Source organism: Pelophylax lessonae, assembly GCF_965119305.1.
Source record: "Pelophylax lessonae genome assembly, chromosome: 1".
In the NCBI taxonomy this organism is placed as follows: Eukaryota; Metazoa; Chordata; class Amphibia; order Anura; family Ranidae; genus Pelophylax; species Pelophylax lessonae.
The window spans coordinates 123,621,698-123,645,984 of NC_138768.1; the positions used below are offsets into that span (position 1 = coordinate 123,621,698).

The 24,287-nt window shown below is 43.5% G+C and overlaps 1 protein-coding gene across 3 annotated transcripts in view; it reads left to right on the forward strand.

Moving 5' to 3' along the window:
- The window catches only part of HOMER1 (homer scaffold protein 1), a 206,228-nt gene that overhangs the window by 17,962 nt on the left and 163,979 nt on the right, over nucleotides 1-24,287 (forward strand). The window lies entirely within an intron of this gene.

A 24,287-nucleotide genomic window follows, 5' to 3' on the forward strand; every position in this document is an offset into this window, starting at 1 on the left:
ACACTCCACCTCCTCATACTCATCAGTTAGCACTACAGGCGGCAGTATGAGATGAGGAAATGCCTCTCGTAACGTGCCGCAAACTGATGACACACAACTGCTGTAAAAAAAATATTTAAATCTTGGGAGTCAATTTGCTGCCCCTCTCCAAGTGCTGCCTGGGTCCAGTGGGACCCATTGTAGGGCCAGCCCTGTAGGTTGGGGGCTTTCCCATCGAGAGACCCCCCCAAGGCAGGTTAGGAAGGAACCTAAAGGCCATACATACTGCCCCTAGTCTTTAGGGTAGGCCTGAGGATCCGCACCCTACTATCCAGTATGTGAAAAAAGATGGCCTGGTAAAAAATGTATTAGTTTCCCCAGAAGTCGCTGGATTCCTGCGGCAAGAATTGGCAGATTCTCGACGATGAAATTATTGGGTCATGCAACCGGAATCAGCAACGGCCACTCATTTAAATGAATGGCAGGCTGACAGTGGACGCTGCTGTTCGCCTGTAGATGCACACAGAGAAGTTACCTGCATTTAGGGACAGCTATCTGGGCCTGGATGCAGCTTTAGCCACATAAACAGACCTCAATCAGTCTACCACACCACACTGTACTATGCTGGTTAGCTGGGGGGTGGGGGTGTATTTCTGTGTTTAGAAGAGCTTCCATTCATCTGCTGTGTAACCAAGTCTATGGTGGGGTGTTTTTACCAGTGGTGCTGAACTTTTCAAGGTCAAGACTCGCAAATCATCAGGAATATATTTTGGGACCACTTGTGTTTAAAAGATAGATGCTGTGCATGCTACTTTTACTAATTCTTTGGATGGATTTGTTCTAATTGTACTGTATACAGAACAGTGCACACCTTACTGCTACTATGTAGGCCTTAATGGTGCCCCTCCATTGCCCTACATCAAGACCTAGGTACTGGGAAAATGGTACCTGGAGTTTAAGTGTGCTGATATACCATGTTCATGCCCTGTACTCAAGCACGTTCCCATTATTTGATAGTAATTTGAAGAAACAGTGGGTAGACTCTACCACTTGGCGTCATCTCTGTGAAGCGTGCTGGGGGGGGGGGGGAAGAGAGAGAAGAGTCTTTCTCAGCGCCATGTGGTAATATAATAGGACTCATCGAGGCAAAAAACTTTACAACTTTTAATTTTATTCTTGTGCTATCTTAAGCAAGACAGACAGAAAATGTTCCTAAATGGGCAACCATACAGGAAGAGAGAGAATCTCCAACACGAACTGACTGCAAAAGTGTTTTTTTTTTTTTCCAATTTTATTTAAATTGATGTATATGAAAGGAGGTTCCAACTAGATCAGTGAGCGAGCTGTCACCAATCCCGATGCTTCCTCCTTCACCTGGTCTTCCTCCCGAGTTTGTGCTCTAGCCATCTGAATCATGATCACAACATTGTGCCCTCTGCATTCGGCTCTTGGTGTACTTCGAATGCAGAGCTACTGCGCATGTTTCAGTGACATCATCGGGTGTAGCCAATGTGAATATCTTCTAAATGGTGGGAGTGGAGTGCCATTTATCACTGTGAACACAACCACATGTGACGCTATTGTCACATGAGCTTCTCAGATGTCATCGGGAGGAAATGCTCAGCATAGAAATACACTGAAAACTGAGCATGTGCAGGGTTGCCCCCACAGCCGCAAAATCCTTAGCTGAATTGGGGGACATGGACAGAAGGTGGAGAAAACAAATCCCATAATGACAGAGCATGAAGAGAAAAAAAAAAAAGTGCATGGACAGCATGTAAAGTTTTTGATAGATGTTTGTTTGTTTTTTTTTGATGTGGATTTAGAGACCCTTCAAGGCTAGATTCACACTGTAGTATGTGATATGCATTTTCGTGTTTAGCTTTCATGGTGCTTTGTCACACACCTGAAAATGCTGCACTACTTTCAATGCATGGGTGCACCCATATGCGTATGCTACACAGCAGTGAATTTTGGGTGTGGAAACGCGCAATTTACACATTTTCCCCGACCCGCAATAGTGTGAACCTAGGCCAGTGATGGTGAACCTTGGCACCCCAGATTTTTTGGAACTACATTTTCCATGATGCTCGTGCACTCTGCAGTGTAGTTGAGCATCATGGAAAATGTAGTTCCAAAACATCTGGGGTGCCAAGGTTCGCCATCACTGATCTAGGCTAAAGCTGAACTATAGACAGATATAAAAGATACAGGGAAGTGCTGTAATCATTAAAGTTAAAACTCCAGGTTAAGCAATTTTTGGCAAGTGGCATGTTTGTTCTTTAATTTTGGTATGTTTTGTGGATTTATTTCAGCTGAAACGTTTGCCTCTGTGCAGGGGTTTCCTAAAATAAAGACCGTCCCTCTCTCCTTGTGCAGGGTGACTGGTCTTTGTCTCCGCCCTCTTATGTAGTTTTCTTCAGGCAGTTGGTAGTGGGTGGGGCCTAGTGAGCACCTCCCACAGCTCTGCTCTATGCACAGTGATGTCACTGCTACATTTATTTTGTGATTGGGGATATACAAAGTGAATTTATATCTTCTGTGGCTACTAGGGAATATATTTACACAAATATATATTTATAGATTTTATTTTTGTGCCCGGAGTTCATCATTTTATGGGGTGTGTGTGTGGTTTTTTTTTTTTTTTTTTAATATAAGCAGTGTCAGTACCTGAATTTGACCTGTAGCCTCTTGACATCCCTGTAAATCAGGGCTGGAGTTTGAGAGGAAGAATGGTTCACTGTGCTGGAAGGATTGACCGAGAAATGCACTCAATATTAGTCTTTTACGCAGGCTCAGAGGAAGTTGGTTGAATGATGCTGCCCATCAGACAATCTTAGTGGCAGAAAAAATGTAGTGTGGAATTTCTGGTCAATCAAGATGATTATTGGGGCAAAAGCTTTTTTTTATTTATTTTTTTTTTTTCTGAAAGTTCTGCTTTAATAGCCTTGTAATGATCCCAACCAACTTGGGTTAGGATAGAAAGAAATGCTTAAGATCAGCCTCTTTCATCCCGGGTGCCTTGAGGTTTCTTTAGCGGTGCCTTGATAAAATGCCTAAAAATTGCCCCGCAATTGTATACAAGCCAGCAGGTGGATAAAGCCTGTCTTTTTAGTTACACAAAACAGGTTTTCATTGTGCACCATTACAACCTTCTAGCCGCCGATGTCCTAACAACCAATCACCCTCCCCTGCCCCTCTCTGGGTGAGTGATGGAGAAGAGAAACATTGGAGTACTAGTCAGTACCAGTGTGCAAAAGTGTATTGGATTTGGAAGAATAAATCCCTAACATTGGGTGTTTCTACGTCTGTGGATGTTGATGTATTATGTAAAACTAAACCATTAGAATCGTTTTTTACTTTTGGGAATGGGGTGCCTCAACACTGTTCATACTTTTTAGAGGGTGCTTTGAGATTGTCAATAAAATTAGAGTGTCTTGGTTGAGAAACACTGCTTTAGACCACGACATGCCCATGCTCTGATTCTTGTGTTCTCGCCTAGATGTTGCAAGTGAGCTTGTGTGGTGTATTGAATGGCACACTAGGAAGTCAGTTTTATAGAACAAAGCTGCCCATTGCTATGCTACATGATTGAATTATATCATGTAAAGTACGTTCTTTATGTTCCATGAGTCGTCACAGATGTCAGCATGTACCTCCAGCTTTCAGATGTCCTGGCGCTTAAATCGGCTACTATGTGTGTTTTTAAAGAAAATGATTAGCTTTGAGTGTACAGATTGCCATATCCACTTAAAATCATTTGCTGTACATCTGAACAGTGTTTTCCTCCTTGCATATCATATTTGCTGCTTATTGGTACTTTATAGCTACTGAACTCTCTTCATAAAATTCCCCATATTTGCCCATGGAGCCTACTGATTTCTCTCATAATTTAAAGAGGAGTTCCGGGCACATAAATGATTTTTTGCTGAACATACCCCCGGGACAGTCAGGGCTAGCACATTCCACAATGGCTAGCCTCTGATCTGTCCCGGTTCGCACTTACCTTTTAGAAGAAATACTTAGAAAATTTCTTCCACAGCGTTTCCATCTCTGTTGTGGGCAGCTGAAGCCGGCGATGTCCTCTTCTCTGACTTCTTCCGCGTCTTCGTGTCCCAGAATGCACTGCACTGGCCCCTCTCGTCACTTCCGGTGCGGCGCCGCATTCCTAAACAGCTTCTGGGCATGCCCAGAAGCTGTTTAGCAGGGGAATGCGGTGTCGCCCGGAAATGACGAGCGGGGCCGGTGCCGTCGCATTGATTCCTGGAAGCTATGACGTTTTAGCTCCCAGGAATCATCGCGAGGCAGGAAGTGACGGGGTGAGCCGCGGCTCCGAGGGAGGAAGCAGTCAGAGGTGAGTATTTACGAACTTCAATAAAAAGGTGAGTAAACAAAAAAAATAAAAACTATCCAATTCCTTTTCAGGTGAGCTCTACCTAGCGGAGGGGCACAAAAAAAAAGAATAGTTTTTGTGCCCGGAATTCCGCTTTAAATCTTTTTAGAACCATTTGCACACTGTATATGTGTGTGGTTTCAAGATGGAACTGAAGGATAGCTCTCATTCATTTATCTTGTCTGGATTCAAACATCCATATGATGGATACAGACCTAAATAAATAAATAATAATGCCTCCACCACTGTCACTCTGATGCGTTTCACCACATAGGGCTTGATCACAATTTAAAAAAGTAAAGACTGGAGTGCAGCTCCCACTCTTTATTCTCTTCAATGATGAGTAAAGATGGGCTTCCGTGAGCCAGCAGCCTGTCAGGCTGTGAATAAAGTAAAGGAGTGGGCATGGAGTGGTGCTGTGGGTTTAGGACCATTTTTTCATTTAAACGCTTTGCCTACCTGTGACATTTATTGCACATTAAAATCAGTGTTTTTTGTGAAAAAATTACTTAGAACCCCCAAATATGTTTTCTGAAGCCTGGAGAATAAAAGTGGCTGTTGCTATTTTTTCTGTAGCACAATATTTGCGCAGCTGTAAATCAAACACACATTTTTAAGGAAAAATACACTTAAATGAATTGTAGTGCACACAACCAGAAGACGCAGTTTTTTTGGTAAAATATAGAAGATGATGTTGCGTCAAGTAAATGGATACCAAACCTCTTGAGATTTAAAATTGTCTACACCTGTGAAATGACGCTCTACTACGGTACCTAACGTGTCCATAGGGAATGCTTTAAAAGCCCTTACAGGTTATCCATTTAGAGTTGATCGTGAAATGGGGCCCTAGAATTATTGCTTTCACTCCAATGTTCAGGGAAGTACCTCCTCACATGCACGATGCACTCCCCGCGTATGTGTGTGCCAGACCTACATGCGTGGTTGCATTTGCGTGTATGTGTGGGGGTTGGCATAATAAATATTAGTGTGTGTGTGGGTTTTTTTTTTTCCCATGTTTAATCTTTTAACTTTTTTGCTGTCACAAGGGGGAAACAAGACTTCTTGTAAAAGCTTTAGGCAAGGACAGGTAATCCATATGGAGACATCAGGGCTTTAATAGACTCCCAATGTCTCCCCTGCCCTCCATGGCAGCCAATCAAACACTGATTTTATTTGATCAGCTGCTTCCCTGTCATGCTGCTTCTCAAAAATATGGGGGGTTTATTTACTAAAGCTGGAGAGTGTAAAATCGGGCTCACTTCTTGGAAACCAATCCGATTCCAGGTTTATTGCCAGAGCTTTATTGTACAAGCTGAGGTTAGAAGCTTATTGGATTCAATTCAGAAGCGAGCCTGATTTTGCGCTCCAGCTTTAGTAAATGAATACAGGGTTATGCTGTTCAAAGTGCATAAAAGATAGAGATCAGCTTGGATTGTTTTTTTTTTGTTTTTGCAGTGGCAGCACAGGTGGAGATACAATACTATGCATAAAGGCAAAAAAACAGGCACCGATTCCAAGCCTTTGTGCAGGTCTACAATCTTGTCTCAGATGTCCTTTGACAGCTCTTTAACTTAAGCCCTGGAAGATTTTACCCCCTTCCTGACCAGGGGGTATTTTGCGATTCGGCACTGCGGGACTTTAACGGACAATTGCGCGGTCGTGCGACGCTGTACCTAAAACTAATTTGATGTCGTTTTTTTTTTTTTTTTTTTTTTTTTTTCCCCCACAAACGGACCTTTCTTTTGGTGGTATTTTTTTTTTTTTAACATTTTAGGCCAATTTGTTTTATGCTACATATTTTTGGTAAAAAAAAAATCGCAAAAAGCGTATTTTGATTGGTTTGCGCAAAAGTTATTGCGTCTACTAAGGGAAAGATTTTTGTCTTTTTTTTTTTTTTTTTTTCCTCCTCTTCCCCCATTGCGGTGGACAGATCGGATCCTTGACTGACATTTTTGACACTTTTGGGGTTACCAGTGACATTACTACAGTAATCAGTGCTATACATATGCACTGTTACTGTAAAATGACACTGGTAGTGAAGGGGTTAACTTTTTTTGAGCGAGGGGTGGTGTGCGCCCCTAGGGGCGGGATTCTTACTGTGATTGGCTGTGGCTTGCTGTGTAGGAACAGTGATCAATGGTCCTACATAGTAGAACCGTATGAGCACTGTTCTTACACAGGGGAGAATGACAGGCGGCTTGATTACATCAGCCGCCTGCCTTTCTTCCGCTGTCACGGACGATCGAGAGTGCCTGGCGGACATCGGGTCCGCCGGGCACATGGGGGGGGGGGGTCCGTGACTGAGCAGGAGAGCCCCAGCTCGAGCCTCACAGGCTAGTGACGTACCCATACGTCACTTTGCCTGTGAGGGGCTGACCGCCGCAGTATATGTACTTGCGGCGGTCAGCAAGTGGTTAAGCTGGATACACACTAAACAACTTTTGTTGTTGGATTTCCTTTAGATTCACCTTCAACCATGTAGTGCAAGGGCCTGCCTGATTGCAAACAATTTGAAAGTGTTTAGGTTTGACCTCATATTATGTGGTTTTGGTAAATCTAAAGGAAAAAATCTATAGAAAATTGTATAGTGTTTTCAGCTTTAGTCTTGCCCATGGTTTGAATTGAAGAGCGATTTTGTGGACGTCTTTTTTTTTTTTTTTTTTTTATTTATATATATACATACATACATACATACATACATACATACATACATACATACATACATACATATAACGGGTTGTTGTTAGGGGCAACTTCTTAAATTGACAGGACTAATCTGTGTACCACATAAGCACATACTGTAGCCAGTCTGTGGGACCCAGAATTATTGTTGGTTGGGGATCAAATACTATTTTATTCACTGAACAAACGGGGTGTGTGTGTGCACTGCTCAAAAAAATTAAAGGAACACTTTGAAGACGCATCAGATCTCAGTGGGGAAAAAAATCTCATGCTGGATATCTATACTGATATGGACTGGGTAATGCGTTAGGAATGAAAGGATGCCACATCCTTTAATGGAAATGAAAATTATTAGCCTACAGAGGGCTGAATTCAAAGACCCCCTGAGTCCATTGTGCTGAAATTTCATGGCAGCAACTCCGAATGCTATGGGCCCCCATGTGCTTGTATGTTTTGACAGGCTTGCTCCGAATGAGACGGCGAATGGTGTCCTGTGGTATTTTCTCCCAGATCTAGACCAGGACATCACTGAGGTGCAACCTGGTGGCGTCCGATGGACCAAAACATAATGTCCCAGAGGTGTTCTATTGGATTTTGGTAAGGCAAGTGTGGGGGTCATTCAATGGTATCAGTTCATTTTATCCTCCAGGAACTGGCTGCATACTCTCGCCACCTGAGGCTGGGCATTGTCATGCATGGGTCCAAATATTTCATCCCAATACCTAATGGTAGTCAGGTTGCCATTGTCTAGCCTGTAGAGATCTGTGCATCCCTCTATGGATATGCCTCCCCAGACCATCACTGACTCTCCATCAAACTGGTCATGCTGAACGATGTTACAAGCAGCATAACATTCTCCATGGCTTCTCCAGACCCTTTCATGTCTGTCACATGTGCTCAGGGTGAACCTGCACTCATCTGTGAAAAGCACAGAGTGCCAGTGGCAGACCTGCCAATTCTGGTGTTCAATGGCAAATGCTATTTGAGCTCCATGGTGTCGGGCAGTGAGCACAGGGCCAAATAGAGGACATTGTGCCCTCAGGCCACCCTCATGAAGTCTGTTTCTGATTGTTTGGTCAGACATTCACACCAGTGGCCTGCTGGAGGTCATTTTGTAGGGCTCTGGCAGTGCTCATACTGTTCCTCCTTGCTCACAGGAACAGATACCAGTCCTGCTGATGGATTAAGGACCTTCTATGGCGCTGTCCAGCTCTCTTAGAGTAACTGCCTGTCTCCCCTGAATCTCCTCGATGCTCTTGCGACTGTGCTGGGAGACACAGAAAACCTCCTGGCAATGGGACGTATTGATTTACCATCCTGGAAGAGTTGGAATGCCTGTGCAACCTCTATAGGGTCCAGGTATTGCCTCATGTTACCAGTAGTGACACTGACCCTAGCCAAATGCAAAACTAGTGAAAAACAGTCAGAAAAGATGAGTAGGGGAAAAAATTCAGTGGCCTCCACCTGCGTAACCATTCTTTTTTGGAGGTCGTCTCATTGTTGCCCATCTAGTGCCCTTGTTAATTTCATTAACCCCAAAGCAGCTGAAACGGATTAAAAAACCCCTCTGCTACTTAACTGACCAGATCACTATCCCAGGAGTTCAATTAAATCGATGCTTTACTCTGATTAAAAAGTGTTCCCTTATTTTTTTTGGTGTGTGTATAATATACAGGGCTTTTTTTTCAGCTGGAACCTGGTGGAACTCGGTTCCAACACCTTTGGCTCATGCCCTTTGCTATCTGCTCACCACTATCACTTGGAAAACCCAAAAGTCCGACTTCGGTGTTTACAAATGACAGTTTGTCTCCCAACGGCTCTCACAGATCTGATCTCCTGCGTGTCTCCCACTGAGTGCAGGTTGGTGACGAGGGAGATGCAGGTGCCCGGGGTGCAGTGCAGACGCCGACAACCCCAGTGGATGATCTCACTGTAAGTGAGAGGCAGAGCGAACTACAGTGTGCGAGGAAGTAATGCACCCCCAAACTCTGCACTCTATATGTAAACCCCTTGAACTCTGCACTCTGTACACAATGCACTCCTGGTATTTAATGACTCTTTAAAACCCTCCCACTGTTAGTGAAATTTGACCACGCCTACTATCTGATGCAGTTTGGAGCGTTTGTGTGATAGATGGAAATATTTATTGTGTATGTATGTATACAATCTCAAAATAATTAAAGGAACACTTTGAAAACCCATCAGTTCTCAATACTGATATGGACTGGGTAATGTGCTGGAAGGAAAGGATGTAACGTCGCTTGATGGAAATAAATTATCAACCTAGAGAGGGCAGAATTCAAAGACACCCCGAAAATCAAAGTGGAAAATGATGCAGCAGGCTAGTCCATTTTGCTGAAATTTCATTGCAGCAACTCAGAATTGTACTCAGTAGTTTGAATGACCCCCATGTGCTTGTATGCATGCCTGACAATGTCAGGGCATGCTCCTAATGAGACGACGGATGGTGTCCTGGGGTATTTCCTCCCAGATCTGGACCAGGGCTCCTGAACAGACTGAGCAACCTGGCGGTGTGGGATGGACCGAAACCTAATGTCCCAGAGGTGTTCTATTGGATTTAGGTCAGTCAAGCATGGGGGCCATTCAGTAGTATCAATTCCTTCATTCTCCAGGAACTGGCTGCATACTCTCGCCACATGAGGTCGGTCATTGTCATGCACCAGGAGGAACCCAAGATCCACTGCACCAGCGTGTGTCTGTGTTTGATACCAAATGGCAGTCAGGGTGCCAATGTCTAGCCTGTAGAGGTCTGTGCTTCCCTCCATGGATATGCCTCCCCAGCCATCCCTGATCCATCACCAAACTGGTCATGCTGAACGATGTTACAGGCAGCATAACGTTCTCCGCGGCTTCTCCAGACCCTTTCACGTCTGTCACATGTGGCCTGCAGGAGGTCATTTTGTAGGGCTCTGGCAGTGCTCATCCTGTTCCTCCTTGCACAAAGGAGCAGAGACTGGTCCTGCTGATGGGTTAAGGCAGGCCTCGACAAACCCCGGGCGCCAGGTCGCATTTGCGACTAGAATTAGCAACCTGGCGCCTGGGGTGCCCTACAGGAGGTGTCCTGTCCCTTTTGCGCCCCCACCTTCTTTCCCGAGTGCACGGACTTCCACGCCGTCCATAAATTGAGGCCCTGGCTTTTCGGCCTTCTTCTGTGGGATGAGAGGCTAGGGGAACTGGCGCCCTCTTGTGGTGGCCGGGAGTAATGCATGTTCTCAATGCCTTCCCTCTCATCTGCTCTTTGGAAGGAGATGGGAAGTTTTTGCAGGCTTCATCTCTCTGTCCAGTTACCTTTGCTTAAAGAGGAAGTAAACCCTCCTCTGACACTTTCACCTATAGGTAAGCCTATGATAAGGCTTACCTATAGGTACTGTAAATATCTCCTAAACATGTACCGTTTAGGAGATATTACCTTTCATGCCACCAGTGACGTCACTGGCGCATGCGCTCTGAAGGAACGGCCGATCGTGCCGTTCCTTCAGAGCCCCGTGCCGTGACCGTCGGCTCCCGCGCGCGCGTGCGCGCGGGAGTGACGTCACCGCGGCTCCGGCCGATCAGATGGCCGGATGCCGCGATCCCGGAAGACTGGACATGTCGCCCGTCATAGAGGTAAGCGCGCGGCGGGGGCTCGTTCTAAGGTAAGTATTTGATAATGAGCTAGTATGCGATGCATACTAGCTCATTATGACTTTCTCTTTCAGGATGGAAAGAAAAAAAAAAAAATAATTTTGTTTCGGTTTACAACCTCTTTAAAGGTAAGTGGACAGGGAGTGTGGTTATTATTATTAATTTATTTTTTAAATTAAAAAAAATAAAATAAAATTTTTTCTTTTTTTTTAATTATTAAAAAAAAAAAAAAACATCTTTTTTCTTCTTTTTTTTTTTTTTTTTCAATTCTTATTAAAAAAAAAAAAAATATATTTTTTCCATCATCGCCGTGCCACAGCTGAAGGCCCCTTTCACATGGGCTGTCTGATCAGGTCCGCCTGTCAGTTTTTCAGACAGACCTGATCGGACCCTTCATTCTCCTCTATGGAGCGGTAATCTGCCGCCATCTGATCCTGTCTGCCAAAAACAGACGGATGGTGGTTCTATTTTCTATCCATCCCATGGATCGGATCAGATGGCATCGGATGGAAACAGACAGACAGTCTGTTTCCATCCAATTGCGCTATAGAGAGTGGGGTTCTAGTCGTATTTATGTGTAAATTTAGTATCCGTTTTATTAAATAAAGCTTGGTTGTTAGTTTAAAAAAAAAAAAACTGGCTCCTAACTTTTTTAGCTGGCTCCTAGATTTCAGGCAAATTTGTCAAGCCCTGGGTTAAGGACCTTCTTTGGCCCTGTCCAGCTCTCCTAGAGTAAATGCCTGTTTCCTGGAATCTCCTCCATGCTGGGAGACGCAGCAAATTTCCTGGCAATGGCACATATTGATGTGCCATCCTGGAGGAGTTGGACTACCTGTGCAACCTCTATGGGATCCAGGTATCGCCTCATGCTACCAGTAGTGACACTGACCCTAGCCAAATACAAAACTAGTAAAAAACAGTCAGAAGATGAGCAGTGGAAAAAAATTTAATTTGCCTCCACCAGTAAAACCGTTCCTGTTTTGGATGTTGTCTCATTCTTGCCCATCTAGTGCATCTGTTACGCCAAAGCATCTGAAACGATTAACAAACTGACTAGATAAATATCCCAGGGGAAAAAAAATTATATTTAGTGCGTGTGTGTATACTGTATATTTTACATACAGCATATAGTTCACACTTCAGTGGAGCCCTCAGATGTGGAGAGTGTGATGCACAAAAATGCAGCATGTCTGCATTTTTTTCCCACAATGCACTGGAGCGCTCAGCCTGTCCTTGCGTTTCTGTGCACTGCTACTGAGCTTTGGTGCATAGAAATTACTAAGATCTTACTGACTAAAGGTAAGGTGTTAAGGTAAAGTGTGTTTTTTTTTTTTTTTTTTTTTTTAAAGCTGATGACTTCCTCTGGACTGTTATCAGTTAGCATTGTTCCCAATTATTATCTTTTTGTGGACTAAATATATCTTCCTCTGTTATACAGAGAAGAGAAGCAGGCAATACGTAATCCTAACAGTGTTGAGTAGTCCTAACACACTCCTGCATAAAGCAGTCTTCTTCCAAACTCATTGTGCGGCTAAGCAATTATACCTGTTGATTTTACTATCTCTTCGAAAAGTAGTACTGTGCGGTTTTCTTGGTTTCTATGGCAGCCAAGGAAAAAACGAATAATGAATCTTACAATTTCTCCTGATTTTTTTTTTTTTTTTTTTTCAGTATTACTGGAACAGTAAGTTTCTTGTTAAATTTAACCCAACAGTGTTTTATTAAAATTGAGCTAAAATGCCAAGTGCTAATTTTAGAGTTTGAATTGTACAGGCAGGAGCAGTTTATCCTCCCTGATGTAGGTGGCGCTGTTCAGCTGACCACTGTACAGATGAGAATGGAGGTTGAGCGGAGCTCTGTTACTCTGAAGCCTCCATAGGCATTAGGAAGGTGGTTCTGGTCAGGTGCAGGGACACTACGCTTGCCTCTGCCATCCGGGAACCCTAGAGAGTTGGGATGAGGACCTGTCTACCTGGTTACTAAAGGCACCTGCACAGTTGTACTACCTGTCAGCCACCGCCTTCATCAGATGCTGTTCCGGTAACATAGCCTACCAAAGTGCTCTCTTAATTGTGCCACCTTCCTTGGTCTCTGTGCCACCTTCCTTGGTCTCTGTGTTCCTTTACTCCATCTCGAGTACCAATTGGCCCCACCAACAACTGTAGTGACGACACCTAAGGGGCTGGTCCAGTCGATCATTGATATTTTGGTTATTGGTGGATCTTGTAAAACTGAATAACCACCTGACTTATTGCAACCTTCCAGCTGTTGGGAAACTACATTTCCCATGATGCATTGCAAGACCGAGTTACAAGCCTGACTCCAAAAGGCAAAGCACGATGGGAAGACTGACATTTACTCCCAGACACATAATGGCAGAGCCGCAGTTGCTCACTACAGTTATTGACCATCTCATAACAAAGTGGAGTGGTGGACCCCCAAAGATTTTATTTCTATACCCCTCCTGCTTCAAAGATCAACTCCAGGGTAGAAGGAAAAAAAAGCCCCTTGCAGTTGGCTCCCCACCCCCCCTTTACACACTGCTGGAAAAGTTAAAGCGGAGTTCCACCCAAAAGTGGAACTTCTGCTTTAAATTGTCCTAACCCCCTGACATGCCACATTTGGCATGTCATTTTTTTTGGGGGGGGGGAGCGGGTACCTAGTTTTGACAGGTACCCGCTCCCACTTCCGCTGGCGCCCTGAGCGGAAGTTCTCCTCTCTCCCTCCCTGCAATCTTCTGGGACACGTCAGAGGTCCCAGAAGATTGCCGGCCAATCACGACGCATAGCGCAACTCGCGCATGAGCAGTGCGTACCTGGCTGTGAAGCCGCAAACTGTCACAGCCGGGTGCCCACATCAGTGATGCCGGCGCCGGAGAGCAGAGAGGGAGAAGACGGCGCATCGCTGGACCGTGGGACAGGTGAGTGCGGTTCTGTACACAGAATGTATACTGACCGCACCCCAGAAACATCATTTCCGGCTTGCTTGATTGGCTCACCAATTTCCCCAGAAGTCTGCATTAGGATTTAAGTCAGATTTCAGGCATCCCTTGGTCGGCCGGCTCCCTGCAAGAGCAGTTTTCAGATTGATAATGGTCAGGTTTAATTGAGGACATCATGAAATGTAGCCTCTGTGCGTCTTCACGGCTGTAGAGCAGATTATAGAATACTGTCATTTTGGTTTTCACCTTCTGAAAATGAACACCTGAAACAAAAACACATAATGAGCTAGTATGCATCGCACACTAGCTCATTATGAAATACTTACCTAACATTGAAGCCCCCACAGTGCCGACCGCTTACCTGTCCATGGGCGACATGTTCTGTCGCCCTTCTTCCGGGTTTGCGGCATCCGGCCATCTGATTGGCTGGAGCTGCGATGATGTCATTCCCGCGCGCCGATGGTAAACGGCACGGGGCTCTGAAGGAACGGCACGAGCGGCCGTTCCTTCAGAGCGCATGCGCCAGTGATGTCACTGGCTGCATGCAAAGTAAATATCTCCTAACGGTGCATGTTTAGGAGATATTTACAATACCTATAGGTAAGCCTTATCCACTTTACCACCGGAGGATTCTCCTTACGTCTAGGCCACTTTTTGCAATTCGGCACTGTGCGACTTTAACTGACAATTGTGTGGTCATGCAACGCCGTACCCAAACGAAATTTACGTCCTTTTTCCCACAAACAGAGCTTTCTTTTGGTGGTATTTGATTACCTCCTGCGCTTTTTCATTTTTTGCGATATTAATTAAAAAAAAAGCGACAATTTTGAAAAAACTATTTTTATACTTTGACAGTTAAAAAATATTCAATATATTCAATTTTTGTCATACATTTAGGCCAAAATGTATTTAGCTACATGTCTTTGACAAAAAAATTTTCAATGAGCGTTTTTTTAACCGCTTTAAAAAGGAAGTAAACCCTCCTCTGCAATTTTTACCTATGGGTAAGCCTAGGATAAGGCTTACCTCTAGGTACTGTAAATATCTCCTAAACATGTACCGTTTAGGAGATATTTACCTTACATGCAGCCAGTGATGTCACTGGCGCACGCGCTCTGAAGGAACGGCCACTGGTGCCGTTCCTTCAGAGCCCCGTGCCGTGACCGTTTGGCTCCCGCGCGGGAGTGACGTCACCGCAGCTCCGGCCAATCAGATGGCCAGATGCCGCGATCCCAGGAAAACGGGCGTCCATAGCCGACAGTTGGCTGTCTTGTAATGACAACCGATGCGGCTGAGAAGCCGCTCAGCTGTCATTACAAGGAGCGGGAGGGGACGTCCGTCCCCCGTCCTCCCGCCGACCCGGGCAACCAGCATTCGGCTCTGATCGGGTCTCCATGTAAAAACCCGGAAGTGATGTCATGGAATCAGTTCCGGGTCTGTCGCCAGATTTAAAAAAATGACTGCATTCAAAACAGCCAAACTTGGCGTTTTGAATGCTTTTAAGTGCAGAGGAGGGGTTTGGGGTCTTTTAGTTCCCCAGATCCCTTCACAAAAGTACCTGTCAAAAAAAAAAAATTATATATATATATATATATATATATATATATATATATATATATATATTATACATTAAATGTACAAAAACGATTACAAGCTGGGGAAAGCAAATCGAATGGCAAATTTCTCATTTTGCACGTTCCTTTACATGGGAAGGCTTTTTTTCCCCCCACTGAGTGCTTTGTACCCTGGAGGCAGAAAGGACAATATAAGAGTGGACAAAAGAAGCAACATTTATAAAACCGACATGTTCCACTGATCCAGGCAATAGGAGAGATGGACCATGGGTGAAAATGTCAGTCTAAATCTAGGAACAAGATTTGATATATATGTATGAAATAATATTAGTTGCCAAACAGTCTACCCAGATCCTGGACAGTAGCAGCAACACAGCATGGTTAAAAACACACCTCATGCCTGCTAACTGGAAAATGATGGAGCAGCAGCATGCAGAAAAGGTCATCCCGATAGTCTCCCCTTTTTTTGGCAGATTCACTATTCGCACATGTACACTGCAGCAGAGCCAATTGAGTTGTTGGCTCTCCTCTTGCAGTCTTAAGGCCCGTACACACGTACCGATCGTCGGCATACAAACGTCGGTGGACGAAGGATCTGCCGATTGTACGCGTGTTAGTATGGTGCCTCCGACAGATGTCTGCGCACAATCCGCGGACAAAAGTCTTTCGTGCAAACATGAAAATATTTGTATGCCGACACCAGAACGGACGATTGTTCGCCTGTCAGTACACAATTCGGCCGACAGACCGCAGATTTGCAAGACTGGGCATGCTCAGAAAATAGAAAACACAGGGAAAGTTAACCATTACATGACATCACTTCTGCAGTCGGCGGACAAAATTCTTGTGCTGTCCTTGTGCTGTCTTTGCACTTTTCAGCAGACACCGACATCCCGGGGAGAAAAGAGGAACATTTGTAAGCCGACCATCGGTACGTGTGTACGGGGCTTAAATTAGACAGACTTTGACACCCAAGTCCAACACTACTGTGAATCCCTTATAAATCTGAAGTAGGCAAACATTAGTGGAATTGTGTGGGGTGTTTTTTTTTTTTTTTTTTTGTTTTTTCTCCCAGCCCCTCTTGAACAAAGTGAAGATGTACATAGGCAGACATTGCCTGATAAACCAATTTTGGTTTGACCAAGTTAGAACATTTTTAGTCTGTGGGTACAGTGCAGATACCCCTAACTGATTGGTTTGGGTATAATACTGTAGTTAATGAACTATAGCAGATGTGTTCTAATGAATACTGTGGTTGTAATGTGTGGCAGAGCAGGTCTCCACAAAGGTCCATCTAATGTCTATGGCCAGTTAAATTTCAGTCAAATGATTTTAATTTTGTCGTACTGGTTACTAGAATTTTCATGCATAGTGTGCAAGTCTCCCCATTACTTCCAATAAGGCTATTTAACTTGGGCTTTGTTTCTTGGGCCTGTTCTAACAGACTATATACCAAAAAACACCTTGTGTTTACTGGTACCAGAGAGAGACAACCACCCAAATTATAAAAAGTTAAATTTTATTACAAATCATTTAAACCTAGAAAAACAATCCCTATTATGCAGTGTATGTCAATATGGTTAAGACTAGGGATCGACCGATTATCGGCAAGGCCGATATATCGAGGGCTAATATTGACTTTTGCCGATATATCTGTAACGGCCCCGGAACTGGCCGATATTGCTGATATTCCAAATATTGCTCATGTAAGGGTAAAATGATGTCACCTAGCATAATTCCGTTTAAATGTTATTGAATATGCCACTCACATATGTACAAAAGATATAAGCAATTCCACACCCACTTGCCGTAAGTGATACCTGGGGGGTTATACTGCTCCGTTCGGCATCCACTCAATACTGCCCTGTCTCTCACCCGCTCCATCTCTCACCCACCCGATACCGAACCGTCTCTCACTCACTTACCGTAAGTGGCACCCGGGTGATACCGCTCCGTCCGGGTATCCCTTACGGCAAGTGGGTGAGATACCGATCTGCCAGCAGATCTGCTAATGTGGAATTGCTTACAGTATATCTTTTAACTTGTACATATGTGAGTGGCATATTCAATAACATTTGTAAATGGAATTATGCTATTTAACATCATTTTACCCTTGTATGAGCATCGCCACCTAATGGTTGGGGGGGAAGACTAGTCTCTGTCCCTGACATAGGATGTACAAAATATCGTCCGATACCGATATGTGATTAAAGGAAATTTCCCCATTGGAACAAAGAGGGCAAAAATAAACATTACAGGGGTTATACCTAGGGATCGACCGATATGCACTGTCCCCGATATATCGGAGTCGCCCCCGGAAGTTACCGATATTGCTGATATTTTGGGAAAGTGCTTGTACCGGAGTGATGCCTGCAGCTAGAAGCATTACCCCGGTACTGGCGTCCATAGCCAATGGTCGGCTGTCTTGTAATGACAACCGATTCAGCTGAGAAGCCACACGGCTTTCATTACAAGAAGCGGGAGGGGACGTAGTTTCCCCCCCCCCCCCCTCCCGCCACCTTCCACGGCTCACCCAGGTCTTCCGTCCCACCAGGAGACCCGGGCAACCAGTCTGCACGGCTTCCGAAGACCCAATCAAAGCTGCATTCGGCTCGGATCGGGTCTCCATGCAAAAACCCGGAAGTGATGTCATGGGTGGCACAAATGATGCTTCAACAGCTGGTACAGACAAATGCATTTTAATGAAAATACTGTCTGCACAGCTACTTTTTACTATCACATCTACATTGTAAGGTGGGGGTTATCGTTATAAGGTGGGGACATCTTTTAATTATGATCTCCATTAGCAACACTGAGCTAATTCTTGTCCAGTAACATTTAATGAAGCAAAGATTCTTAAAATAGGTATAGGTGAATGTTCCTTGTACCATGAAAATAAGTGATCCCCAAGGATGCCAAATGAGACACACTGACGTAGAAAGTTTGCAAACACCAAGCCTAAGTGAAAATAAACTGCTTGCATATAAATGGCTTCTCTTCACACCACTTGCAGAGATGTAAATCTGTTTAGACCCATGAATATGCTAACAAAAGAAGCTGATTAAAATAGTGAAATATATATATATATATATATATATATATATATATATATATATATATATATAATTAGTATAGCTTGGCTTAAAGAGGATTTATGCAAAAGTGTGCTCAAAAAATAGAGATACAGTGATTTTAAAGGCTGAAGGTTTTTACTTTCACGTGCTCGATGCATGAAGGTAAAAATCCTTCAGTATGCAGCTTGCTATAGAGGCACTCAGCAGGGGAGAGGAGCCAGGAGTTCCAGGACTGGAGAAGGAGGATCAGGGATGCTCTGTGTAAAACCATTGCACAGAGTAGGTAAGTATAACCTTGTGTTTTTGTTGTTTTTTTTTTTCTTTCTTTAATATTACCTTATATACAGGAGGTTCCTGCACATACCTACAGCATCTTCACAAAGCCTGCATGTATGGCTAAAAACCAAGGCAGTGCTCCAACAATTAAAGTGCCTAAGTTTGCCTGCCCCTTTCTACCTCTGACACACTCCTATTGGTCAGTGATTGATCAATATGCATAAGGAGGGCCAGCCTTATAAGAAATCTCCAACACAACCTAGAAATGTCAGGGCTTTGCCACTCAGAATGGCCCAGCATTTAGCCAGATTTGAAGACTTTTTTAAGTGCTTGTACTTTATACCTGCTGCAGTTTCTACTTTTTTTTTTTTTTTTTTTTTTTTTTCTAGAGACAGTCTCTTTAAAATTAAAGTACATTGTATACAGTATGTGGTACATTTATGTATTTCAACAAGATGAGCATTTTCCCCCTTTTTATCTTGTCTTCTCAAGGAAGAATAAATTCAGTTCAGTTAATCTGCATCGGTCCACAAGTTATCTATTTAATTGTCGTCTCTGGACCATTTACAGGTCTACAATATACTTTTTGTGAGCTAGTGACGAACCCAGACTGTGTAATCAAGCATGAGGTTTTACCAACTGTTAACCCAATGCACAGTGTGAATGGGCCCAAAGGGTGCCTGTAATCAGTGAATGACCATTTTTCTCATCTGGCCATTTTTGCCTGGATTAGACTATGATCGATTTTCTTTAGCTTCCTACAGTATAGGCACAGTAGGCCAAAGCTTCTCTGGGAAACTTGTGACTGAACAAATGAAGAAATTCTTGTTCATTATTTCCCACCTGGTAAGCAAACACAGGAGGTATCTGTAGTGCACATCCTTTTTTTCTCTTGATAGGTTAAATACAATTGTCTAGGCTACCAACAGCTTATCTTGCTGAAAATGCTTGTTGCTTTTGCAGACCAGCATACATTTTAGGAAGAGTGTAATAGTGAAGTAAGAACTCTAGATACAAACCCGTATTCTAGATCAATAACTGAGAAAGTATCCTATCAAGTAGCATTTTCAGAAGGATAAGTCAGCAAGGGAAGTCTCTGTACATTCTCGGTATAAGTTTCCCCATGACCATAAAAAGTCTCTTGAGAGGACTGACCCATTTTTGTTTAGGCACCCAGTCCCAGACCAAGGAATCTGAACGTGATCATACTATGCCTATTGCCTACATGTCCCACTGCCCTGTAGTTCCTGTAATCAGCTTTACAAAATGTGGTTCTAATTTGTTGCAACAAAGAAGTCCAGTTTACCACAACTTTTTTTGGTTGAAAATGTAATCTTTATTTGCATAAAAGATATACAAAAAAGAATACTTTTGTCGGGGTACATTCTCCCCTGTACTGCGACGCAGCGCATAAATACACTACATTACAATACATTTCCGGTCATACTAATAAATACATTCAATCACATACATTCATTCTGCGGTATGATGCCTGATGTGTTGTGCGGAGTAAGGATACCCCGAGCCATCACATCATGCATGACGCCGCAATACCCCTGAAGCATGAAACTAAATAACATTGTCTATACGTTATGTTACTCAAACTGTATCAATACTGTAACATTTCAAAAAAGCAACAGGTGTGATGGGGGGGTGGGAGAGAGGGGTAAGGGGAGGGGAATGAAATCACAGGCCCGAAGCTTTATTGAATGGACAAAGACACACAAGGGAGAGTGGGGGGAAGGGGAAATCTTCAGACCTCCTCTTCCTCCATGAGATCCATCAGGTTATAGTCTCTGAGCAGACTGTGAACCAGTCTGCGACAGTCCTCAATGGACATCCTCTCCCTCTGGTGGATAAGGCGCTTTCTGGCGCACCATAAAGCGTCCTTAAAGCAACACAACACCCGCCAGGCGTTGTCAATGTCCTCCTGTGTAAAAGTACCATGAAAAAGTCCATTCAGCACAGCGAAATGTGTGATGGCAGTCTGTGAAACAAAGTCTCCCGATTTAAAAAAAAAAGTCCAGTTTGACCCCTATTATATTTAATGGGCTGGTAAACCTAAATAACTAACTATATAGGTCAGAGTTTTAAAAATTGCAGATATAGTTTTGTTTAATAAATAAACAAATCATGACAATTTTATATATTTAATGCATGTTCAGCATAAAAAGATCCTGCAAAGATATAGAAAAGGGGGCATGTACATTTAATCAATCATTTCAGTCCAGTTATACACACTTTATTTATGTGCAGCCCTTCTTGTATATTATGACGCCCTGGCTGGCAGGGTTTTGGGTGGTGTGTGTGTGTTGCCCAGGTTTCTCGCATAGGTCTGTGTCCTGAGCCCAGAGGCTTTTTAGAGCTATGGGTGGGATAAAGGCTCCATTCCGGAGTCTACATCTTACCTGGTAGCCCAAGATAATTAGTCTTGGCTGTCCATAGGCCTTTATGTATGCAAGCGTACCAATGCTCAGGAATTTTTTTTCACTACATGGTTTGGGAGCCTGATTGGTGGAAAAGCCACATGTACAGAACACAAGAGGTGCAAGTTCTGCCTGTTTGTCAGGAGCTGAGCTTGGTTATTGGCCCGGCACACAGATGTTTGCTTTTATGCTTTTGGATTTGATGTAAAAAACCTTCTGTATTTGAAACTGTTTGTTTGCTGCCCTGCTGAATAAAGATGCAAGATAAACCAACTTCGAGTTCACGGCATTTCTAAAGATCATGAATTGCGTGCCATTGCTGGACACAGACTGATAGTACTGAACACACTGGCAGATGATCCTTGACCTTGGCAGTGATGGACTCACATAGGCACACTGAGATACAGGTGGTCATTCATTAGCTGACATCAGAGGTGACCGTCACACACTGATAGGCAGACATAGAATGATATTAGTTTGTTGGATTGTTGGCAATGTTATAAATGTGGTAGGTGGAGATTGTCTGTCTGTCTGTCTGTCTGTCTGTCTGTCTGTCTGTCTGTCTGTCTGGTGGAGGTGAAAGCTTTACTTCCACTCTCACTAGAAATAAACTTTTTTTTTTTTTTTTTTTCTTTTTCGTTCCATTTGAATTAAGCAGATCATCATGTATAGTTTACTAAACCCTATGGGGACACCATGCTAGCTATGTACATGAGAAAAAAGAATGAACATTTACAGTTGCACAATGCTGAACTCTTATTTGCTTCTGTTTAGAGTATGTATGTAGCACTTTCCTAGGTAGGTGCTAGGTAGGTTAAGCTTAGTAGCTCCTTCTGCTTATCAGGAGAGCCTGATCATTAGTTAGGCCTGCTCATGTGTTCCATGTGAGGGAGTGTCCCCACTGCATCCAGTGGAGGAAACCCAGTCAATGACACACAGGCTTCGATACGTCCCATGGGTTTGGCACAGAATGTAGTGCATCATGGGATAGGATATAAAAGCCAGGAGCACAAGAGGCTCTTTCCAGAGTCTTTGGGTGGGAAGCCGGGTACCAGAAGGAGGGTGACAGCTGCCTCTCCTTCTGTGTGCTGTGGATGGTGGTCACAGGCGGCCGGCCTTGTAGACCAGGAGTGTGGTGCTGAATCCGGAGGTCCAGGAAAGCGGACTGGTGGAGGTGAAGGCAGAGCAACCCTGGGAAAAAGTGTCCTTGAGTACTGGGAAGCTTGCTATGGGTCTGCCCAGGAAGAGAATAACGCCAGTGGATGGAGTCAAGTGACGGGTGTCAGCACACACAGGCAGTAAAAGTAAAGGGGATGCCAAGTTTAGAACCCTGAAGGATAATCAAGCAGGAATCTTAAAAACTATCTTCACTTCAGTGGCAGGGTGAAGCAGCGGCCTTGCCGCATTCTACAGTGAGTTGTCCTCAAGATTGTGCCTAGTTCATAGTTGGAGTATCCCACTCATCCCTTCTTCCATCCCAGTTCTAAATAAAACCACAAATCCCAACATCCCCTGGATTGATAATTGACTGAGCCAAGGACTTTCAATGCTGTTTGTCTGCTATCAGTTGCTAAGGGTAACCCAGGGCAATCCAGAAAATTTAATTCTCAGCAGTCCTCTAGGGGGCAGTGCTACATGTACAGAAAATTTCGGCAGGCAGGAGGCATCTAAAAGCCTACAATCTACTTCAAGCCAATCTACTTATCTTTTTACTTTATTTTGCGTTTGTGACAGAAATCTAAGCATAATATACAGATATCTAACCTCTTGCCTAAACTGCATGTACTTAAAGCAACTCTGTTGCAAAATAAACACCAGAATATTAGGTTTACTTGCAAAAAAAGAAACCAGCTCCAGTGAAGAGGAATTCCCTAAAGCTCTTGTGGAAAAAAAAATAAAAAATAATCCTGGAGTATCGATTTTCTGGTGCACTCAGTGATTCTTCCTGCTGCCCCCTACATCTGTCTTGCAAACTTTCCTCTTCTTTTTCATTAGATTTTTAAGAAAATACTTACCTCAGACCCTGTCTTCGTAAAGCCTGCCATCATGCCAGGTATCCAACTCAACTTAATCTTAAGTTCAATATGTTTTAATTGGAGTTAGGTTGACAAATGCAACATATATTGGCAAACTTCTGACAAAAGAATGGATCCTGGTTTAGCTCAGATGACACCGCGATCACGTTTTTTATTTTTTACCCAAATAATTAGGAGTATGGAACAAAGATGGTAATTTTTCAAAAGTAAATGGATAGACCATCTGCAACGCCATACATGCTCTTCAATAAGTCCAAATTTTATTTTAACTCCATAAAGGATAAATATGTACAGCAGATGTTACTGTATTTCTATAATAAAGGCCTGGTTTCATTTTCAAAAGGTGTGTGTGTGTGTGTGCAGTGGGGATCAAAGTTTGGGCACCCCAGGTAAAAATTTGTATTGATGTGTATAAAGAAGCCAAGGAAAGATGGAAACATTTCCAAATGGCATCAAATTACAGATTAAACATTCTTATAATATGTCAACAAAAGTTAGATTTTATTTCCATCATTGAGACTTTCAAAATTACAGAAAACAAAAAAATGGTGTCTGCAAAAGTTTGGGCACCCTGCAGAATTTATAGCATGCACTGCCCCCTTTGCAAGGCTGAGACCTGCCAGTGTCATGGATTGTTCTCAATCATCATCTGGGAAGACCAGGTGATGTCAATCTCAAAGGTTTTAAATGCCCAGACTCCTCTGACCTTGCCCCAACAATCCGCACCATGGGATCTTCTAAGCAGTTGTCTTTGAAAACTGAAACTGAAAATAGTGACGCTCACAAAGCTGGAGAAGGCCATAAGAAGATAGCAAAGCGTTTTCAGATGTCAATATCCTCTGTTCGGAACGTAATTAAGAAATGGCAGTCATCAGGAATAGTGGAAGTTAAAGCAAGATCTGGAAGACCAAGAAAAATATCAGACAGAACGGCTCGCGGGATTGTGAGAAACAATTCAAAACCCACGTTTGACTGCACGATCCCTCCAGAAAGATCTGGCAGACACTGGAGTTGTGGTACACTATTCCACTATAAAGAGATACTTGTACAAATATGGTCTTCATGGAAGAGTCATCAGAAGAAAACCTCCTTCTACGGCCTCACCACAAAAATCAGCGTTTGAACTTTGCAAATGAACATATAGACAAGCCTGATGCATTTTGGAAACAAGTTCTGTGGACCGATGAGGTTAAAATTGAACTTTTTGGCCAGAATTAGCAAAGGTACGTTTGGAGAAGGGGCACAGAATTTAATGAAAAGA